The 18,087-nt window shown below is 39.6% G+C and overlaps 1 pseudogene; it reads left to right on the top strand.

The window, feature by feature from the left end:
- The first annotated feature begins 990 nt into the window (after positions 1–990).
- Positions 991–1,704, top strand: LOC100073817 (annotated as a pseudogene).
- Positions 1,705–18,087: the final 16,383 nt, after the last annotated feature.

The raw sequence follows: 18,087 nt of genomic DNA, 5'->3' as shown, positions 1-18,087 counted from the left end.
CAACTATTGGTTGCAGTGCACCATTCTAAACACTTAGGGAAGTACAACAAAGAGAAATGTACCCTTCCCACAAGGAGCTTGTACATATGAGATAAGCATTAGAAATTTTACTGGCTATTTCTTGTCTGTCCTGCTTATCCACCATATCAAAGTCCTTTATTAAACAAATAGCATGTTTAAAATAAAGTTTATTCCAGTATCAAGTTTCTTATGAAAATGTTCAGGCTATTGTAAAACAGCTGTACTGCCCACTTGAAAATAAACAGCCACTACTATTAAAAAAAAATCTATGCAACTTGCTGTGTTCTTAACTAAGCAAAGGGAAATGTGACTATATTTTACCAGTTCTTTTGTAAGGTGTTGGGATAATCAATAGTGTGTTAATTCTTAGTTTCTTTGCATTTATCAGGCCACCAATTGCTGCAAATCACACCTAAGAAGTGACTGGTTAATTTTCTTTCACTTAATATGCATAATTTGTGTAATTAACTGAGGTTTTTAACACATAATAATTGTCTCATCATTTTCTTGGTGTTATTGTCTTTGTGTGCACCCGACAATTTTAACAAGCTACAGAATCACAGCTTCCTGCCCTCAGCACAGATCTACATTAGCCTTCCCATTACATGCTTATTAGCTGTGGCCACATAGATCAAGCTATTCCCACCAGAAATGGTGTTCCTTAGAATACTAATAGTTTTAAGTAGAAGCACCTGATAGTGTTGTCACAGAGAACGATTCATGTGTATTACCATAACTTATAATAGTCTGAATCTTGAAGAAAAACTTTGAGGTTTTATAAAATAACCTTTGTAGTCAATTCTAGAATATGCTGGAGCTAATTACCCAGTTTGGGAATAATTTAGCTTCTTTGCTTCCTTGCTCTTTCTTACGCTGCCTTGAACTATGTCACCACTTATTAGTCCTTCTACCAGAGTTTGAAGATGATAAGCATCTTCTTGTTTTATTCATAGTTAAGAATGGAGAAAGATGCTGCAGGAAGAGTTCTTCCTGGATATCTTGATCAATAATGTCGGGATTTTTCTGTGTCCATATATGAAGACAGAGGATGATTTTGAGATGCAGCTTAGCGTCAAACATCTGGGGCACTTCTTACTCACTAATCTCCTTCTGGATCTTCTCAAAAACTAAGCACCAAGCATGATTGTCTTTTCTTCCAAGCTTTACAGATGCAGAGACATCAGCTTTGAATATTTGAACAGCCAGATAAGCTATAATAAAAGTTTTGCATATAGTCAAGGCAGGCTGGCTAATAAACTGTTCATCAGGAAACTAGCTTGCCAGTTAGAAGGCACAAAAGTCATTGCTGCATCCCAGCACTGTCCGTACCAATCTCTGTAGGTACACAGACTTCTCTGTATTGGACAAACAACTCTTCAACATACTGTCTGGACTTTTTTTAAAAAAAAAAAAAACAACCTCGAAATAGCCCAGACATCTGTTTATCTTGCCTCTTCTCCTGAGGTAGAGTGGATGTCAGACACACAGTAAGAGCTCAATAAATTTGAAGGAAGGAAGTCAGACAAGTATTTTGGAGATTGCAAAGAGGGAGAGCTGCTTCCAAAAGTCATGAATAATGCATTTGACAGAAAACTCTGTGATATCAGTGAAGTGAAGGTTGGCATAATGAAATATAGACCAGACGACAGAAGGAAAAAGATGTCTCCAGTTTGCTTTTGGTAGAGCAATCACTTGAAGATTTGAGGAATGTATGTTTCATATTTAAATGTGGAAAGTTCCCTTATTTTGACAATTAATATTAAAAAGGTACTCCACTCTACTTTGAACTTTCAGGATCCATGTGTATTTGAGTGATAAAAGAGAAGTCATGTATAGGGCAAAGTAAAATGTCTCTTCACAAAGGTGTCTAATTCTTTCCCTCCTTTCCCCAAGTATATGAATTTGGAATATGCTAAGTGACACTGTGGGAAAGGTTTTACTAAAAGAATTCTTGTGGACAATCCAAATCTCACATATCAGAACTTTATTCATTAACTGATTTGGGTGTAGAAGGACTATGTTAAGCATGTTTAGAATTATGTGGAATCATGTTTCACTAAAATTTAGTTGCTTCTATGGAGGACATGTATGATAAAACATACAACCCCTTGCACATATCCTGCCTTGGGCTCTAAGGTCCTCCCTCCTTAAATCCAACAGACAATTACTCCCCTCCCATCAAAGCCTTATTGAGGGCACATCTCTTCCAAGACATCTTCCCAAAGTCCCACTCTCCTCTTCTCCCACTCCCTTCTTCATCAGACTGACTTGCCCCCTTTTTGTTCTCCTTCCCAACTCCCAGCCCCATAGCACATGAGTACATATTTGTAATTTGTTTATATTAATGTCTGTCTCCTTCCCTTTAGACTGTAAGCTCATAATGGGTAGGGAATGTATCTGTTTATTGTTGTACTCTCCCAAGCACTTAGTACAGTGCTCTGTATACAGTAAGTATTCAATAAATATGTTTGAATGAAGGCAGTACTTCCGTCAAGCAAAAGTATGTATTAAATGTTTTCTCTGTTCAGAGCAACAATTAATACAATTAATTCCTTTAGCAAAACCTATCTCACAGTGGCACTTACCGTGTATCAAATTAATATACTGGGGGAAAGGAGGAAAATAATTAGATATACCATAGTAAAAAGAGTCATTTTATTTTGCCCTAAGCATGCTTTTTCTTTTGTTATCACTCAAATACACATGGATCCTTAAAGTTCAAAGTAGAGTGGAGTTCCCTTTAAATAATAATTGTCAAAATAAGGGAACTGTCCACATTTAAATAAAATGAGACATACATTCCTCATATCTTTGAATCTATTAACAAATCTATTAACAAATTAATAGACACAATCCCCTACATCAAAGTACTTACAATCTAGCAGAGGAAATAGGCACTTAAACAATCATACCATACTTGGAACTAAATGCAGTGCAGTTGGTTAGGCTATCTTCCTGTCACCAGCTATACACATTCATGACAAAGTCAGGTGAGGGAAGAGATATATGCCTCCAATGCAAGTACCCCATCAGTCAATGAATCAAGCTACAAATTTGTGAATAGGCAAGGAGATCTGATAATGATATTGCTGTTATGGTAATGGAAGCAGTGTGATATAGCAGAAATGCCTTAGGCTGGGACTCAGATGACCCAGGTTCCAGTCCCAGGGTTGCATGACCTTAAGCAAGTCATCTAACATCTCAGGGCCTCAGGTTACTAATCAGTATAAAGGGAATACTAATATGGCCTCTCCCTCGCACTGATGTTGTGTTATAAAATATTATAATTATTTATTGAGGGCTCATTGGGTGAAATACACTGTTCCAGTACTTGCACAGTATGAAATGTAGATGTGAAATGTTACTTGTCCAAAAGAATTTGCACACTAATGGAGTACACAGATATAAAAATGCTTGCAATCTGAGTAATCAAAACAATTGAATTCATAGTTGAATATGTACAATTGAATATATTGGTGGGGTACTTACGTTGGAGGTATATAACTCTTCCCTTACATGCCTTTCTGCCATGGATGGTGGCAGGAAGATAGCCTAAGATGCTAACCACTAATTACTGCATTTATTACATTTAGTTCCAAGGTGGTCTGACTGTGAATTGTATGAATTAAATTGTTAATTCAGTTATTACAATTAGTTAATCAATTGTGCCAATTGGTGTATACTATATACAGATACATGTATTGTATATTCACAGGAAATGGGTATAATTAATTAAATTCATACAAATTGCTGACAATTTTTGGTGGATTTGTATTACTTGGGTACGGGAACTAATATAGAAGGCTTGTTGAAGAGGTGGGATTTCAGGAGGGTTTGAATGGGTTGGGGGGAGTTCCGTGGTCTACCAGATTTGGGAAAGAATGTTTCAAACAGAGTGAAGGCAGTGTAAGCAAGGGGTTAGAACCTGGAGAGATGTGGTCAAGGTCCAGTTAGAAGGTATACTTGGGATGAAAAGAAAGCTAGCTGTGGAATAACAAGCTAGTCTCTAGACTGTAAGCTCATTATAATCATAATAATGGTGGTATTTGTTAAGTGTTTACTATGTGCAAAGCACTGTTCTAAGTGCTGGGGGAAACAAGGTGAACAGGTTGCCCACGTGGGGCTCACAGTTCTTAATCCCCATTTTACAGATGAGGTAACTGAGGCACAGAGAAGTTAAGTGACTTGTCCAAAGTCACACAGCTGGCAAACAGCTGAACTGGGATTCAAACCCATGACCTCTGACTCACAGGCCTGGGCTCTTTCCAGTGAGCCATACTGCTTCTCCCTGTTACGGACAGAGAGTGAGTCTGTTTAGTGTTTGTATAGTACTCTCCCAAGCACTTAGTACAGTGCTCTGCACCATTAAGAGCTCAATAAATATGACTGAATGAATGAACAAATGAAGTGATAAACAGTGTAGTTAATGTAAGACGGGAAGAGATGACGGAGAAATTGAAGCCAACGGTAGATTTTGGTTGACAGAGAGACATGTGAAACCCCTGCAAGGTTTTGCAAAGGTGACACGTTTTCCAAGCAACATTTCAAGAATATGATCTGGGTAGCTTTTCTTGGAAGGAGCTGGAGGCAAGGAGATCAGTGAAGAGGTTGATACATGAGTTTAATTATGATATAACCAAAGCTTAGGCCATAAACAAAGCCATTCTAAGTCAGGCCAATAGTGCTTCCAGGTAAGGATTCCGCTTCTAAGAGTGTCACTAAGAGATAGATGTATTGTATAGTCCTAAAGCCTGTAGTTCATTGCTTTATTCATTCAATAGTATTTATTGAGCACTTACTATGTGCAGAGCACTGTACTAAGCACTTGGGATGAACAAGTCGGCAACAGATAGAGACAGTCCCTGCCGTTTGACGGGCTTACAGTCTAATCGGGGGAGACGGACAGACAAGAACAATGGCAATAAACAGAGTCAAGGGGAAGAACATCTCGTAAAAACAATGGCAACTAAATAGAATCAAGGCGATGTACAATTCATTAACAAAATAAATAGGGTAACGAAAATATATACAGTTGAGCGGACGAGTACAGTGCTGTGGGGATGGGAAGGGAGAGGTGGAGGAGCAGAGGGAAAAGGGGAAATGAGGGTTTAGCTGCGGAGAGGTAAAGGGGGGGTGGCAGAGGGAGTAGAGGGAGAAGAGGAGCTCAGTCTGGGAAGGCCTCTTGGAGGAGGTGAGTTTTAAGTAGGGTTTTGAAGAGGGAAAGAGAATCAGTTTGGCGGAGGTGAGGAGGGAGGGCGTTCCAGGACCGCGGGAGGACGTGACCCAGGGGTCGACGGTGGGATAGGCGAGACTGAGGGACGGTGAGGAGGTGGGCGGCAGAGGAGCGGAGCGTGCGGGGTGGGTGGTAGAAAGAGAGAAGGGAGGAGAGGTAGGAAGGGGCAAGGTGATGTAGAGCCTTGAAGTCTAGAGTGAGGAGTTTTTGTTTGGAGCGGAGGTTGATAGGCAACCTTTGGAGTTGTTTAAGAAGGGGAGTGACATGCCCAGATCGTTTCTGCAGGAAGATGAGCCGAGCAGCGGAGTGAAGAATAGACCGGAGCGGGGCGAGAGAGGAGGAAGGGAGGTCAGAGAGAAGGCTGACACAGTAGTCTAGCCGGGATATAACGAGAGCCCGTAACAGTAAGGTAGCCGTTTGGGTGGAGAGGAAAGGGCGGATCTTGGCTATATTGTAGAGATGAAACCGGCAGGTCTTGGTAACGGATAGGATGTGTGGGGTGAACGAGAGGGACGAGTCAAGGATGACACCGAGATTGCGGGCCTGAGAGACGGGAAGGATGGTCGTGCCATCAACGGTGATAGAGAAGTCTGGGAGCGGACCGGGTTTGGGAGGGAAGATGAGGAGCTCAGTCTTGCTCATGTTGAGTTTTAGATGGCTGGCAGACATCCAGGTGGAGACCTCCTGGAGGCAGGAGGAGATGCGAGCCTGAAGGGAGGGGGAGAGGACAGGGGCGGAGATGTAGATCCATTTACACAGTGGAGAAGTTGTGTAGACAATGGTGGTTCACTTCTTTTACATCCATTTTCTTAGATATGTGTCATCTAACAAACCTGTCTATATGACTATTAATCAATCTTGGATTTATATCCCATGAAATTATCTAAATCTTCCCTGAACTTTCTAGAACTGCCATTTTTAATCAATCAAAAATTAAATCAAGTGTGTTTGAGTGCTTACTTTGTGCAGAGCACTGCCCGGTTCATCTTCCTGCAGAAACGATCTGGGCATGTCACTCCCCTTCTTAAACAACTCCAGTGGTTGCCTATCAACCTCCGCTCCAAACAAAAACTCCTCACTCTAGACTTCGAGGCTCTTCATCACCTTGCCCCTTCCTACCTCTCCTCCCTTCTCTCTTTCTACCGCCCACCCCGCACGCTCCGCTCCTCTGCCGCCCACCTCCTCGCCGTCCCTCGGTCTTGCCTATCCCGCCGTCGACCCCCGGGCCACGTCCTCCCGCGGTCCTGGAACGCCCTCCCTCCTCACCTCCGCCAAACTGATTCTCTTCCCCTCTTCAAAACCCTACTTAAAACTCACCTTCTCCAAGAGGCCTTCCCGGACTGAGCTCCCTTCTCCCTCTACTCCCTCTGCCACCCCCCCTTTACCTCTCCGCAGCTAAACCCTCTTTTCCCCCTTTCCCTCTGCTCCTCCACCTCTCCCTTCCCATCCCCACAGCACTGTACTCATCCGCTCAACTGTATACATTTCCATTACCCTATTTATTTTGTTAATGAATTGTACATCGCCTTGATTCTATTTAGTTGCCATTGTTTTTTACGAGATGTTCTTCCCCTCGACTCTATTTATTGCCATTGTTCTTGTCTGTCCATCTCCCCCGATTAGACTGTAAGCCTGTCAAACGGCAGGGACTGTCTCTATCTGTTGCCAACCTGTTCATCCCAAGCGCTTAGTACAGTGCTCTGCACATAGTAAGCGCTCAATAAATACTATTGAATGAATGAATAGTGAGCACATGGTAAAATATATTAGAATTGGTAGCCACAGTCCCTGTCCTCAAATGAAACTACAGTCTAATAGGGAGATAGACATTAAAATACTTTACAGGTAAATTCTGTGGGGATGGATTTGTGAGTACAATACCTAAGTGCTTAAATGATAAACCATAGTACATGAGAGATGGAGTATGAATAATTATGTCTCTTGAATCTTGATACTACATAACTTTTTTTGGTAATACTGCCTAAGCGTTTGTTTCCTCATATACTATTACTCTTCAAAAAAGTATTTTTATTTTTTTTGGTTCATTTGGAACTTCAGTAGCTGTTGTCTATACCAAACATTACTTGCTATTTGGTGAAAACTTTCATGATCATTTTGTACACAGCTGTCATGATTTTTAGTGATAAAATCATTCTGATCAAGAGCTATGGTGAGCACTTCCATGTACAGAGAACTGTATTAGATCCTTGGGAATATACAGTAGATATAAAAGGCACGGTTTCTTCCCATGAGGAGCTTGCAATCAATGGAAAAGTGTAATAAAGTCTCTTCTCAGCCTTTATCTTTCTATAGAGCAGCTCCTAATCTTTTTGGCCATCTAAAATAGAATCCTCTCTATCCTCTGATCATTCGATTTCCCTCTTCTAGCTTTTTTGTTTCCTTCCTAATATGGGGCTTTGTATTTTGTTTTGAAACATTTCCTGATGATGTCTGACATTTTATTGGTCTTCTGAGATGCCATCATACGTTGGGCCAGTTATTTGAGGGAACAGTCAACAATTACAATGAGATTTCTTTTCTGAGTAGTGATTGATAGCTCAGAGGCCATCATCATGTAGTTACAGTTTGGATTATATTTCCCCAGGTGCAATACCATGCACTTTTCTATACTGGAGCTCATCTGCCACTTTTCTTCCTACTCATGGAGATTTATGAGATCTTCCTTCAATGCATCCCCATTAGTATGACTTTTATCAACCAAAAGAGCTTAACTTGAAGATTTCCCTATCCAGATCATTTTTGAAAATGTTAAGTACAGAACATCCTAACCCTGGTTTCAGGAGGGGAGCTTAGGAAAATACTGGTCTCTTCGAACCCTATATTTATTATCTTTAAGCTATTTCTATCTCTAACAAAATCATTACAATTCCTTCATCACTCAGTATATTTATTAATCTTTGCAGTGTAACCCTCTCTAAAGTCATGTGAAAAAATCAAAATATATCATGTGCAATGAATGCTCCCTAGCCACGTGCTTCAGACTCCTTCTAAGTGTGTCAGTATGTCAATTATGCATACTTTTCTTCAAATTTGGAAAAGATTGTATTTTTCATAAGAAGTTGAGTTCAAATTCTAATTCATTCATTTTAACTTACATAAGTGTGTATGTGTGCATGTGTGTTGGTATTTGTGTGTGTTTGTTCAAACAGAAGTATGGTGGAAAGAGCACGGGTGTTGGTTTTAATCCTGGCTCTGCCACTCGGCTGCTGTGTAGCCTTGGGTAAACCACTTAACTTCTCTATGCCTCAGTTATCTCATCTGTAAAAGTGGAGATTAAGATTGTGAGCCCCATGTGGGAAAACCTGATTACTTTGTATCTAACCCAGCACTTAGAACAGTGCTTGGCACATAGTAATCACTTAACAAATACCATCATTACTGTTATTACTGAGAAGCAGTGTGACCTAGTGGAAAGAGCAGAGGCTTGAGAGTAAGAGAACTTAGGTTTTAGTTCCATTTCTGCTACTTCTCTGTTGTGTGACTTTGGGCAAGTCACTTAGCTTCTCTGTCCCTCAATTACCTAATTTGTAAAATAACGATTAAAACTCTGAGTCTCAAGTGGGTCATGAACTATGTCCAACCTGATTATCTTGTATCTACCTAGCATGTAATACAGTGCCTGTCACAGAGAAAGTGCTTAACAACTACCATTAAAAAATTATCCTATAGAAGATACCATACCATAAATACCATAGAGAAAAGATTCCCACCAGGATGCAAGTGTACAAGGAAGACTTACTAGTCTTTACCTCCAAGATCACCTCTGGAACATTTCTTTCAGATCAGATCAGGGAAGCAGTGTGGCTCAGTGGAAAGAGCCTGGGCTTCGGAGTCAGAGGTCATGGGTTTGACTCCTGACTCTGCCATTTGTCAGCTGTGTGACTGTGGGCAAGTCACTTAACTTCTCTGTGCCTCAGTTATCTCATCTGGAAAATGGGGATTAACTGTGAGCCTCACGTGGGACAACCTGATTACCTTGTATGTACCCCAGTGCTTAGAACAGTGCTCTGCACAAAGTAAGCGCTTAACAAACACCATCACATTGGTGATCTTCCAGACCTCTTGGACAGTGATATTTGGTACACACTCTTGCTTCTGATTCAGCAACTTCCCTTCTAAAATATAACAGGTATTCCACAGCTAGATCCAGTCCCTCTGCCGTGACTGTGTTTAAAAAAAGTAATAATTTAAGTTGGTAATTTCTCTCCAGCAACTTCATTAGTAAAGACCTAACTGAAGAATTCATTAAATCTCTTGTCTAATTCCTTTTCATCCTTGATTGGCCCTTTATATCAGTGGCCTCATTAATTCTGTATCTGATTTCCTAGCTTGATAGAGTTGGAAAGTGTTTTATTGTCATATTTGACATTTATTGTTCTTACTCTCTTTTTTGACTAAAATAATACTTGATTTACCCTGGATCTGATACCCTTTTGGGATTTTCTGGGCTTTCCATTTCTCTACTTTAGTTTAAAAGGATTATTTAGAGTTACTTAAAAGGACATTTAAATCAGTTTTCCATATTCATTACTAATCCTTCCTTCAATTTTGTATTAACTCATTCTGTCACTTAGTCAATTGCTACACACCCTCCCTTCTCAAGTCCATCAATTACTCTCTCCCACTTCAAAGCCTTATTGAAGCCACATCTCTAAGATGCCTTCCCTGACTAAACCCTCATTTCCTCTTTTCTCTGTCCCTTCTGCATTTCCCTGACTAGTTCACCTCATTCATCTTCCCCTCCCAGCCCCACAGCACGTATATACATATCTGTAATTTATTTATTTATATTAATGTTTGTCTCTCCCTCTAGACTGTAAGCTTGATGTGGGCAGGGGATGTGTCTGTTATATTCATTCAATAGTATTTATTGAGCGCTTACTATGTGCAGAGCACACTGTACTAAGCAGTTGGAATGTACAAATCGGTAACATTGTTACATTGTACTCTTCCAAATGCTTAGTTGCAGTGCTCTACACACACAGCAAGTGCTCAATAAATATGATTTACTAACATTTGATTCTGTAGCCCGCTCAAAAACTCTTCAATTTATTTACTGGGAGTACTTTAACCATTATGTAGATTAATGGGTTCCAAGATTTGATCCTATCTGTGCTAGTTGCTGTGCTAGGGTATTGAGAGCAGACATTAAGAGAAAGTCCTATTAATTGACCTAAATACTAAGATTTCCCCACTGTGCTTTTCCAAAAAAAAAGAATATATTTTTGTTTTCCCTACTTTCCAATTATGTTTTGTAACAAGGGAGGATGCTTCCCCTGCTAGGCTAGATTAAAATGATTTCTTATCTGTTTACGATTTTGTTAAAATGATAGATCACAGTGACATATTTAACAAAGCTTTTTCTCCTTCTGTGGATCTCTCCAGTATTGTTTAGCCCTGATTTTGGATCAAAGCCCCCAGATGAATCTATAAGAAGTTCTAGATGTGTCAGGGAGAGTGAGGAAAAAACTAGAGTTGCATGAGCTTTACAGAAAAGAGAAATTTTGATTCTATGGGTTCACTATTTTAACTTCCCCATGGCTCACAAACCAACCTAAAATTGGATCCATCAGTGAATATAAACTTAAGTTGTCTCTAATTCTTGTTCTCACCTAGTTGTCAGTCTTCACTGAGTATGAGTCAGTAGTTGATAGTCACTATTGTCTGCACTGGGCTGGGCATAGCTACCAGTAAAGAAGGGACTAATTACTTTTCCTTTGTAAAGTGCATTTAAACCATTAGGACTCATTAAATAAATGACTTCCTTCAGCCTGCTAAATGAATCCCAGTAGTTTATAAAAGATGGAATGTTCTACTCTCTTGTTATTGGAAGGATCTGACCTAATGCTTTTAAGGTGTTCTGAATTCCTCAGAAGAAAAAGCCTAGCACAAGTAGAAATAATAGTTTTATTTAGCAAACAGGGGAGCTTAATGCACACTAGAGACTATTGATTGTAATAAACAAGGCATTTTACTCTAACTGGGTATTGTACAAAATATAAATCAAAGACATTTTATCTGAAGGCATAAGTTCTCCCAAATCTTTATTGCCATACACTAAGGGCTATAGTTAAATGAATGATTAATAGAGGAAATCAATGCCTCTAAATATAACAAAGGTTAGCACCATCCTTCCCTTCTGTTGGATTAACAAACAAGAGAAAAGAAGGAGGAAAAGGGCAAAGGAAAAGGTTATACCCTCTCTTCCCCTTCATAACAGTGTAGCCTAATCAAACGCATTCTGGCCAAGTCCTGTCTCCTACTCAGAAAACTGGATTAATGAAGATACCATTACTGCCAAAAGCTTCTGCTACCATCAAGAAAGGGAGAAAATGCCAGAAAGCATTCTTGAATGTATAACTAAGTTTGTAGCAATGGGGAAAGCCCTTGAGGAAAGGATGATGGAAATAGAGAACTTGGGAGAAGCAGGCAAATAGGAGAAAAGGATACTAATGATAATATACAGGAAACCATTATGCAAATATGAAATACAGTAATATAGGACCTTAGGCTAATATAATTTTAAACCATGCCAACTGCACATTGTTTAATGCTGACCAAGAGCTGGGAACTCCAGCAGTTTCCAGGGTCGGTGAATCAAGAAGGGCTCTAGGCTATAATGGGGTAGAGGGAAATTTAGCAACTTTTTTCTACCATCAAAATCTTTCAAGTACAAAGACAGAAGTGAAGTTTGAGGCTGAAAGAACTCTCGTAGAAGATTATGCAATAAAAATGAAATTGAGACTTTAATGTATTCAGAACATACCTTTATTCTTTAAACATGAGAATCAAGTGGTTGAATTTTATTCAAGGTCAATTTGCATTCAGTTTTAGAAACAAAAATAAATTTGGTGAGTCAAAAAAATAAATACAGCAATTCTTACAAGATATGCGTATGAATCCATTTTAGATGTTATTCAACTGTACTGAATCAAATTGGAAAATTTAAAGTATTATTCAAATTGAATGTATTATTATTACTTGATTTCTATTCCCCTGTATTGTTACCCTTATTTTATAGACTTCTTGGCCCCTTGTTAATGGAACCATTTTACTTCGCTATACCAACAGTCTCTCTGGGTCAGCCTATCATACGTGCCTCTAAGTTACTGAACGATGACCTGGAGATGAAAGATTGGACCAATGGGACCTCCATGGCAGTTAGTTCCTAACAATATTTAGGAAAGTAAATGGCATAAAGAAAGCCCTTATTTTTTTCCAGGGAGTCTGAAACATTGGAAGAAATTAGTCATTAAGCCTTCTAGAATGCACTTTGATGCTGTGGAAGTCATTAAATGGAAGCATCTTCTCTGAAAGATTATTATTTATTTGAGTGCTTACTATGTGAAGAACATTGTACTAAACTCTTGCAGAGTGCAATACAACAATAAACAGACACATTTCCTACGCACAACGGGCTTACAGTTGCTGTTGAAGATTGGCCAGATGAAATCCAGAATGAAGTTTCTTCTTCAAGAATTAGATAAGTAGAGCATGTTGAGTGCTGATACCAAGGAGACATTTAATGTGGAGTGTGTGACTGATTTCTGTCCATTCATTTTTAGAAGAGTTTAACAATGACAATTGGTGTGCCAGACTATTCTAGGAAATGCTTTCACTTAGAGGTTATGAAGACTAGACATAACTCCCTGAAAGCCAAAGAGTATCCAGAGTGTCCTCAAATTAAGACTGGTCAAACCCCTTGGCTAGGGCAGTGGTAGCTATGGCAGGGTGCTCTGTTTCCAACATGAGATCTGGTAAGCAAGTGTGGCCTAACGCATAAAATACAGGCCTGGGAGTCAGAAGGACATGGTTTCTATTCTCAGCTCTGCCACTTGTTTGCCATGTTACCTTAGGCAAATCACTTAACTTCTCTGTGCCTCAGGTACCTTATCTGTAAAATGGAAATTAAGATTCTAAGTTCATGTGGCACATGGACTGTGTACAACCTCATTAGCTTGTATGTGCACTTAGTACAGAACCTGGCACAAAGTGTTCAACAAATACCATTAAAAAAAATAAATCCAAGCTCAGCCTTCACTACTGTTTTTGGTTTGTTTGTTTTCTTTTTTGTCCATCACTATTTTCCATGTGGTTTAAATTGACTTCTCTGGTTTTCTGACTCATCCTCCACGAGGCATCCTGGATTTGCAGCAAATACACTTCCAGAACGAGAAATTAGCTATCAAAAACTTGGTGCATCAGGGTAGAAGTAGATAAAGCTGCTCTACAACTGTTTTCCAACTCGTGTTGTCACTGACACAACCTAGGTAGCATTAGCAACTGGTAGAAAGGAAAGAGGCAATAATCCCATCTATTTTCACAGTGTTTTCCTATGGTAAAGGGAGCTGTGTTCCTAGCCCTGCTCCAACTCTTAGTGCAGGTATTGTCTGCTTCTACCCTGTGGACTTCTGCATAGAGCACTTTTCCATCCTTCCAGAGCAGAAGCAGTACTAGAGCAAGGGCAAGGAGCTGAGAGAAAGCTTATTTTGATAAGAACTTTTATTGTGTATATAGTCAGGTGATTGAGTTTATGTCTCTTTCTGGCCCCTCTCTTTCTTTCTCATTTTCTTTGTTTTTTTCTCTTTTTCACCAACACAGTTTCTTTTTTTCTCCCTCTGGTTCTTTCCTCCATAACTTTATCACCATTCTCTAAATTTTTTTCCTCTTTATTTCTCTCTCAGTTGTTTTTCTCTCTCTCACTCCCTCTCTCCCCGCCTTTTCCCTACCCTTTTGCTTTCTTAAACCCGCATCATAGGACTTTTCTACACTTAAGATCCACCTCCTGGAAACCCTTTCACTCTACTTTGTGCTCCAGAAAATATGGTCACAGATTGAGAGTTTAATAGGCTAAATTACAAATCATTACAGAAATCAACTTGATAACAGTTTCTTGCATGCTACTGAACATGACACGAAGTATAGCTAATGGTAGTGTGACAGAATCTTCGGTAGACTTTCAATTTGCACCTGACTGACCTGCATACCATTCTGCAATCTGAGTGGCACATTCAACTCTAAGAGGTCATGAGGATTTTTTTTTAAATGGTATTTGTTATGTACTTTGTGTTGTACTAAACTCTGGGTAGATACAAGTACATCGGGTTGGACACAGTCCATGGTCCAGTAAGATTCACGGTCTTAATCCCTATTTCACAGATGAGGTAACTGAGGCAGAAAGAAGTTAAGTGACTTGTCCAAGGTCACACAGCAGACAGGTGGCAGACCCTGGATTAGACTCCAGGTTCTTCTGACTCCAGGCCTGTGCTCTATCTACTAGGCTACACTTTTTAGGATTTCTAAACATTTCATGAGTTTTGACTAAACTGCTGATCCTGATGCTTGGGAGTCTATTGTATACCTTCCAGTGGGTTTAGGAATGGCTATGGAAAGAGCAGGACCAGACCTGGAACTCACCAAGCTGTGGAAATCTTTCTCAGAGGGCTGGAGATAATGGTGTTATTTTTTTGAAACAATTTAGTGAAGGAACAGAGCAAGTCACAGAGGATCCCTATAAACCCTATTAACTGTAGTATGGTAACAATGAATGATTGTACTATGTCCTAAGTACTTACTGTGTGCAAAACACTTTACTAAAAACTGGAACAGAAACACGTCAATTGGATCTACTCTGTGGGGCAGTCCTTGTCCCACATGGGGTTTACAGTCTGTGGAGAGAGAGAAGTCAGCTAGCTATTTAATCCTTTAAAGTACAGAGAAATTAGGTGACTTCTCCATAGTCATTTAGGTAGCTGTTGGAGCTGCTATTAAAACTCAGATCATCTGGCATTCAGTCTTGCATTCTTTTCACTATATATTTTCGGAGGCCTAGGAGAGAATAATCTCACCAGAAAAGTACAGATCATTTGGAATACCAGAATGTCTGATGGACTGGGGATCTATCCTGAAATTTTTCCTCATAAAACATCTGTCTGATTTCACCATCACTCCTGAGGTCAACATGAAAGAAGTGAAAACAGTATTTCTTTCTCCCTAAAATAACTATGGATGACTTTCTAGGACACAATGTGGGTGATAACTGCTTGTCAAGGGCTTTGGATCAGCATGCTGCAAAAATGATTTTATCCATACATGGCATATATCTCAAACCACAATAATTCACATTCTCAAAGGTCTAACAGCTTGACTGGCTGCCTAGTCATAGGCCCCTCCCAGTTGTTTAAAACTTTTAACTGCCTCCTCAAATCCCCTGTTTCTCTGCCTCCCTCATCTCTTGCCTCTAATGACCTTGCCAACTATTTCATTCATAAAATTGAAAACCTGAGATAAATTTTCCACAAATCTTCCATGCACCTCTCCAGTCCCCACTTATCCCTTAACCTCTTTGATTCCATCCATCATTCCCACCACAAGAGATCGCCTGCTTTTTTAAAAAATCTACGCCCTCCACTGGAGCCTTCAAACACATCTCTTCATACTTAAAGCACTCCGCTCCTCTCTTATTCCCTCCCTGACCACCATCTTCAACCACTCACTCCCCAGTGGCTACTTCCTCACTGATTTCATACATGTCCATGTATTTCACTCCTTGAAAAAACTCTCCCTTTACTTTCATTACACCCTGCAGTTTTTATCCCATACCCTTCCTACCCTTGCTTTCTAAATTCCTAGAGTGAGTTATTTACAAATAGTGTCACTACCTACTCTTTACGATTTTCTTCTTGACCCCTGGAAATACTATCTAACCTTATCTTTACTGATACTGTCCTCTACTCTTTCTCTTTTATTTTATTTTTATGTGTTTTTTTTTTTAGCATTTACTGTGTCAGACACTGTTCTAAGCACTAGTTGGTACAAATTAATTAGACACAGTCCCTGTCCCACATGAGACTCACAGTCAAAGTTCTTTAAGTTCTCCTGTCTCTCTCCTCTCTTGCCATTCCTTCTCATTGTTGTTTGCTATCTCCTCCTTTGCCTCCCATCTACTAACCATGGGAATCCCTAAAGACTCAGTTTTAGGTTCCCTTTAATTCTCCCTTGACAAACTCATTTACTCCCACAGTATCAATACCATCTCTAAATGTATACCTCCCAAATCAATCTCTTTGTTTCTGATCTCTCTCTTTAGAGTTTTACATTTGCTCTTCTGCCTTCAGGGCAACTCTACTGGATATTCTGCCAACACTACGAATTTAAGGTGTCCAAAAAGAACTCAAGTTTCCATCCAAAGCCTCTCCTTCCCAGATTTTCCCACTGCAGGAGAAAACATCTCTGTCTTTCCCATCTCGGAAGTTCACTACTTTGGCAATATCCTTGACTCAACTCTTATTCATTCTGCATGTTTGGTATGTCACCAAATCCTTTGGTTCTACCTTCACAACATCTTCTAGAATCTCCTTCCTCTTCAACATCCAAACCACTACCATGCTGATCCAAGCATTTACCATAACTGTCTCTTCTACTGCATCAGTCTCCTAATTGATTTTCTTTCCCCAAGGCTTCCCCAGTCCAGTTCATTCTCCAACTCTTTGTTCTGCTGCCTAGATCATTTTTCTAAAAAAAAAAAAAAAAAAAAAAATCAGTTTGTATCATTTATCTCCAAAAAATTTCCAATTATTGTCTATCTGGCTTGGCATCAAAAATAAACTCTTTATCACTGGTTTTATGATAGTTAATCAGCTCTGTCTCTCTCTTGAATGATATTTGGTAAATGCTTACCAGACACTGTATTAAGTTCTGGGGTAAATACAAGATAATCAGGTAGGACACAGTGCTTGTCCCATGTAGGGCTTACAGTCTTAATTCCTATTATACAGATGAGATAAGTGAGGCACAGAAAAGTTATGTGACTTACCCAGGGTCACACCATAGAGAAGAGACAGAGCTGGGATTAGAAATCAGGTCCTCTGACTCCCAGTCCCATGTTCTTTCCACTAGGCCATACTGCTTCTATCCACCTAACCCCCACCCCCTGCCCAAATAAACTCACTAGTCTCTCAGTACAACTCAGACCAAGTGCTTAATTGTTCTAACACCAACTTACTTACTATGCCTCAGTCTCATCTTCCTTACTACTGACCCCTTGCTTACTTATTCCCTTTGCTCTGGAATTCCCTTCTAAAGCTGGTAGACCACCACTTTCCTCATCTTCAAAACCCTCCTAAACTTTTATCTACTCCAAGAAGCCTTGCCTGATCAACCTCTTAATTCCCACAATATTTCCTCTCCTGCCTTGTCTGTGCATTTTGATGTGTACCGTCTAAGCACTTTGATACTCAACCTACTCTCTCTTCACAGAATTTAAGAATATATCCTTATACTCTGCTGTTTCCCCTAACAGTAGTTTATTTCAGTGTCTGCTGTTCCTGTTGCATTGTGAGATCCTTGAGGGAGGGGATCATATCTATCAAATTTATTGTATTGTATGCTACCAAGCGTTTAGGACAGGGCTCTGCTCACTGAATATAATATGATAATACATCATTTAAAAATATGATGCAGCAGCTTTGAAATGATGAATTTGATCATCAATGATGAGAATATAATTGCTATCAGAATGAAAATAGCATAATATGCCAGCTTAATGGAAACAATATTTTCTAGGAAAAAAGATTCAGTAATTATAACATGCTGATTTTATCCCATAAGGTCTTGATTGTCCAGGAAAGAGAAGTTTTTATTTGTGTCCAAGACAGAAATGTAGAAGTCTAGTGGTTTTGGAATGTGCATAAGAAATGTCAGACTTTCATGTCTCTCCCACTAAAATTCTAGGTATCTGTTATTTAGGAAGATTATGTCGGAAACAAATTTTAATCATTGTAGAATAGCAGTGGTGAGAAGCAGCATGGCCT

The sequence above is a fragment of the Ornithorhynchus anatinus genome, chromosome 1, assembly GCF_004115215.2.
Source record: "Ornithorhynchus anatinus isolate Pmale09 chromosome 1, mOrnAna1.pri.v4, whole genome shotgun sequence".
Taxonomy (NCBI): Eukaryota; Metazoa; Chordata; class Mammalia; order Monotremata; family Ornithorhynchidae; genus Ornithorhynchus; species Ornithorhynchus anatinus.
The sequence above is the reverse complement of the archived record's forward strand: the minus strand, read 5'-3'. Positions and strand labels throughout refer to the sequence as shown.